Below are 6,000 nucleotides of genomic sequence, written 5' to 3' on the forward strand. Positions count from 1 at the left end.
GTCATCTCTTTTCCAAGCTGAAAACTCCCAATCTTATTAATCGCTTCTCATAGGGAAGCTGTTCCATACCCCTAATCATGTTTGTTGCCCTTTTCTGAACATTTTCCAATTCCAATATATCTTTTTTTGAGATGGGGTGACCACATCTGCACACAGTATTCAAGATGTGGGCATACCATGGATTTATATAGAGGCAAAATGATATTTTCTGTCTTATTATCTATCCCTTTCTTAGTGATTCCTAACATTCTGTTCGCTTTTTTGGCTGCTGCTGCACATTGAGTGGATGTTTTCAGAGAACTATCTTTTCTATCTTTTAACCAGTTACTGATCCATGAGAGGACCTTCCCTCTTATCCCATGACAGGTTACTTTGCTTAAGAGCCTTCGGTGAGGGACCTTGTCAAAGGCTCTGTCAAGGTTCCTTCCCCACTCTGAATTGGCGGATGTGATTGCAGAGCCATTGGCCGTTATCTTTAAAAACTCATGGCGATCGGGGAAAGTCCCGGAAGACTGGAAAAAGGCTAATGTAGTACCAATCTTTTAAAAAGGGGAAGGAGGAGGATCCTGGGAACTACAGGCCGGTCAGCCTCACCTCAGTCCCCGGAAAAATCATGGAGCATGTCCTCAAGGAATCAATTCTGAAGCACTTAGACGAGAGGAAGGTGATCAGGAACAGTCAGCATGGATTCACCAAGGGAAAGTCATGCCTGACTAACCTAATTGCCTTCTATGATGAGATAACTGGTTCTGTGGATGAAGGGAAAGCAGTGGACGTGTTATTCCTCGACTTTAGCAAAGCTTTTGACACCGTCTCCCACAGTATTCTTGTCAGCAAGTTAAAGTGGTATGGGCTGGATGGATGCACTACAAGGTGGGTAGAAAGTTGACTAGATTGTCGGGCTCAACGGGTAGTGATCAATGGCTCCATGTCTAGTTGGCAGCCGGTATCTAGCGGAGTGCCCCAAGGGTCAGTCCTGGGGCCGGTTTTGTTCAATATCTTCATTAATGATCTGGAGGATGGTGTGGATTGCACCCTCAGCAAGTTTGCGGATGACACTAAACTGGGCAGAGTGGTAGATACGCTGGAGGGTAGGGATAGGATACAGAGGGACCTAGACAAATTGGAGGATTGGGCCAAAAGAAATCTGATGAGGTTCAACAAGGACAAGTGCAGAGTCCTGCACTTAGGACGGAAGAATCCAATGCACCGCTACAGACTAGGGACCGAATGGCTAGGCAGCAGTTCTGCAGAGAAGGACCTAGGGGTGACAGTGGACGAGAAGCTGGATATGAGTCAACAGTGTGCCCTTGTTGCCAAAAAGGCCAATGGCATTTTGGGATGTATAAGTAGAGGCATTGCCAGCAGATCGAGGGACGTGATCGTTCCCCTCTATTTGACACTGGTGAGGCTTCATCTGGAGTACTGTGTCCAGTTTTGGACCCCACACAACAAGAAGGATGTGGAGAAATTGGAGAGAGTCCAGCGAAGGGCAACAAAAATGATTAGGGGTCTGGAACACATGAGTTATGAGGAGAGGCTGAGGGAACTGGGATTGTTTAGTCTACGGAAGAGAAGAATGAGGGGGGATTTGATAGCGGCTTTTAACTTCCTGAAAGGTGAATCCAAAGAGGATGGATCTAGACTATTCTCAGTGATAGCAGATGACAGGACAAGTAGTAATGGTCTCAAGTTGCAGTGGGGGAGATTTAGGTTGGATTTTAGGAAAAACTTTTTCACTAGGAGGGTGGTGAAATACTGGAATGCGTTACCTAGGGAGGTGGTGGAATCTCCTTCCTTAGAAGTTTTTAAGGTCAGGCTTGACAAAGCCCTGGCTGGGATGATTTAGTTGGGATTGGTCCTACTCTGGACAGGGGGTTGGACTAGATGGCCTCCAGAGGTCCCTTCCAACTCTGTTGTTCTATGATTCTATGAATTCTAGGGTACAGATGTGGGGACCTGCAATAAGTCTGGTGCTCTTATTTTGGTAAAGTTGAGCAGGAAGGTTTATAATCGCAAACATCTTCCAAGAGCAACTTTCTGACTCTGTAGCACAGCTTAACTCTCTGCATCCAACGGGTCAATGCACTGTGATACAATTGAAAAGGATTTTTCCCCCAAAAAAACTTGTAGGTACAAATTCTGCTCTGTTTCACTGATGTAAATTCTAGCTAACTCATCTGACTTCCATGGAGTTACTCATCATACTTTGCATTCACAGCTGAGCGAGAGCAAAATCTGCCCCCCTACTGGCAAATTAAAGTTGCCTTAATGAGAATGGACCCTATTCTGATAAAGGGAGTAAATAAAGGTTATAGTTGCATATATTTACATTAATATTTGCTTCAGCTAAGTCTTTTAAAGAACAATAACTACACTGAGTAAACACCAATCAATGAGATTGGTATCACATAAGGAATAATTTTAGCCTGGATGAAATCTTCAGTGTTTGACAGCAATTAACCTCTTTCCACTGCTACAGTAGGTTAGAATTCCTGCCTCCAAATAGCTCGGGGATGCATGCCTGCTATGTGTGTCACCAGATAGAGGCTTTGTTTGTTGGACAAGGCTTTCAGAACCAGACTCTCAATCCTCGAGCTCCATTCACGTAAGTATACATTCTATTCTGGTGCAGAAGATTAGTGAAGGTCCTGTTCTGTATGCCATAGATAAAGTGGTCTCAGAGTTGGATGGATGGAATGGTGCTGTTTAGGATGAATATCCTTCCTCAGCCATAACAGAGAATGCATTAACTGCTGGAATCTAAGAACTATCAGGTTTCTAATCATAGGAGGAATGAGGGTCTTCTAATAGAGGAGTAGCTGAGGAGAACACCCTAACTAGTTTTAAGATGGCTCTTAAAGGGGATGGATTACTTGATTGTCTGTTCTGTTCATTCCCTCTGAAGCACCTGTCAGAAGACAGGATATCTGGGCTAGATAGACCATTGCTCTGACCCAGTAAGGCTGTTCTCCTGTTCCTATGATGGACTTTGATAAATTTATTAACAGGATTATATAAGGGGATTTCCTATGATAGCAGGGGGCTGAACATATGAGGACCAAGGAGGTCCTTTCCAGTCATTTATCCTATGTTTTTAATTACCTTACAAACCAAGAACTATACCAAACAACCCAAAAAACTTCATAGGCATTCATATTCAACAGCAGTGAAATACCAGTCACATATAGTAACTACGTTGTCTTACTGAGGTGAAGAACAAAGAAGCACTTCTAATTTCTATGCAAAAACATTTTGCTTTTCTGATATGAGGTTTTTAAGGCCTGGCTTGACAAAGCCCTGGCTGGAATGATTTAGTTGGGGTTTGAGCAGAGGGTTGGACTCCATGACCTCCTGAGGTCTCTTCCAACCCTAATCTTTTATGATTCTATATTCTGGGGAAAATCCTGCTCTCCAGTTTTACCCGTGTAAATCCAGAATGACCCTATTAAGTTGAATGACCCTGATTGTGCTGTAGTCACTGAAATGGGAATCAGGATTTGGCGGTTCTAGTCCCAGATCTGGAAGAAAAGTATAGTTTAATGTGGTTTAGGAGTAGGATGGGCACAAAATAAGGTTCTCTTTATTTGTTCTTCATTAATGTACAGCTCGAGTGGAAGAGCTCTGTGCTGTGGACCTGAAGATCCTGCATTCAGAGGTTGCTGATGAGCCATGTGGGGGGAAAATAGAATGTGATCCTATAATCAGACTTCATTCAAATGCATAAATTCCAGGGAGATAATTTGAGAGTGTAAGGTAACCTTTAATTCAGAGCAGGCAATCTAATAGAGAAGACTTGAAGCTGGTCTTTAAGAAATGGAAGTGCATTGAAATATCAGTAAAGTGTACATTCTTTGGGATGGCGCCTGTCTTTCTCCACTTGGAAAGTGCCATGTAAATTTAGAGCACTTAAAAGCTTTTTAGCAATAATAATGACAGTGCATTTCATGGCCCACGAGTCAGCTGCTTTGCCTGCATAGCAGACTGAAAACATCAGGGACAGTCATGAGCCACAGATGTCAGTTCTACTCATTCCCTTAAGATCACCACTGTCCTCATTATCCTCATTACTGCAAATGGAATCAAATGCAATAATGCAGTGCTTGCTTCCTTTAAAGACTGCTGAGCCCCATCTTTCACAAATTGTTCCTGACCATTCTAAACTAGCCTTTCATAAGCTGCACATTATAACCACCAAAATCCTTATGATTTAATTGCTCGTTGAAAGCTCATCCTATGCAGGAATCAGTTTGGACTAGGGGATACAGAAAAAGAAAGGGAGTATAGCCTCTGTTCAGCAAAGTGCTTAGACATGTGTCTAAGCACAGGAGTAACCAATGAGATTACTGACATGCATAAAGTATCTTGCAAAATATGTGCCTCTCTGTTTTTTTATTAGCATGCGGAACTGAGAGTCTGATGCTCCGGAGTTCTGATCGATGATTCTACTGCTGATGTGCTGTGTTATGGATAAAAGTTGCATAGGCTAAAATTTTATTGGCCTAATGAGAGCCAATTATGGCCTCCTTTAGATATGCTGAGCACCACTAATTCCGCATTGACTTAATATGGAGATGGACTGTAAATTGAGCACCCAAAATAAGAGGCCACTTTTTAACAAAGACCCTTTGTGCCTGCTTCCCTCGCTGTAAAATAGAATTATATTAAACTGCATCCCTCTGGGATGGTTAACAGAAGCTTAGATTTTACAAAAATCTAAATTTTTTTGGACTGATGTGACCTGATGGTGCCTCTTTTAAAGAAAGCAGTTTTACCATTTCTGCTTTAAAAGATACAGTCGTCCAAAACTCAGAAATGCCCACTACATATTGATGCTAAACTGCCCAGCTGTGGGTTTGTTTTTAGCCCCTCTGCTGGTTTGGTCGCTGTAACTAGAGGTGCTAGAGCTATCTTTGTCTGAGGCCACTGGGCCGAATTCTGCTATCGGTTCCATTGGCGCACATGTAGATTTACTCTGTGGAACTCCAGAGTTACTCTGAATTTACACTTGCATAACTAAAAGCAGACTATGGCTGCCTTGATTACAGTTTATTGAGGGGTGTGGCTGATAAAAGTTTTAAAATTCTGCTACACAGCTTGGCTAGCTGCTCAAGTCTATAAACAGTCCAAATGGCCGCATTTTGTTGGGATTACAGGCGAGGTCATCAAGGTGCAATCGTTCTAACAGTTCTGCCCAAGCTTGCAATTTTGTCTGAGTCATTCCAATAAATTGCTATTTCCCGAGGTTTCCAGGCTTGTGCTTTAATGCATCTCAGAAAAGACAAGTATTTTCAGAGGCTCTTCTTAATATCTGCAGGGTGGCTAAATGGTTTCAAACTGGGGGTGGGGAGGGAAGCTAAGGGGCACAATAATCAGCCTCTGTCTCAGTTAGAGGCTCAGTGATGGAGCAAAAAGTCCCTGAAGTATGCAAATATCACTTCAACATTGTACCCAAGTGTACTATATAAGCAAACTGAGGCAATGGAGCAAAAGATTGGTGCACTGCAAAAGGTGTCTGCATGGAGCACCCAGGTGTAATGCGTGTGTGTGTGATGATTAGCCCGAGGAGCAACTATAAGATGATACTTTGACAAGGAGGGAGGAGGGAAAGAATAATTCAGTTAGAGAGCTCTCAATAGCATGAGGAGGAAAACAAAGCCAAACCTGCCAGTTGGCACCACTGTGGGGGGTTGGAGGATGGAGGACTGCTGTGGCAGGGAACAAGCATGGCTCTGACATAATACTCTGAGAAACCCAGTTAAGCCCAGGATGACCACTTTACTGCACTTGGATTCTAAACTCTTTGGGGCTTTTGCCTAGCACCTAGATTGGTGGAGCCCTGATCCTGACTGGGACTCTTGGTCACTGCGGAAATATAAATATTAAATGAGTATCACACTTACATTTATGCCAAAAGAGGCCACATTGCTTGGCCAGTTTGCAAACTTGCTAATAACCCAGGTGAGTTTCCCATGTTTTGAGTTTCATGGTGAGCCTTTA

The sequence above is a fragment of the Caretta caretta genome, chromosome 5, assembly GCF_965140235.1.
Source record: "Caretta caretta isolate rCarCar2 chromosome 5, rCarCar1.hap1, whole genome shotgun sequence".
Lineage (NCBI taxonomy): Eukaryota > Metazoa > Chordata > Testudines > Cheloniidae > Caretta > Caretta caretta.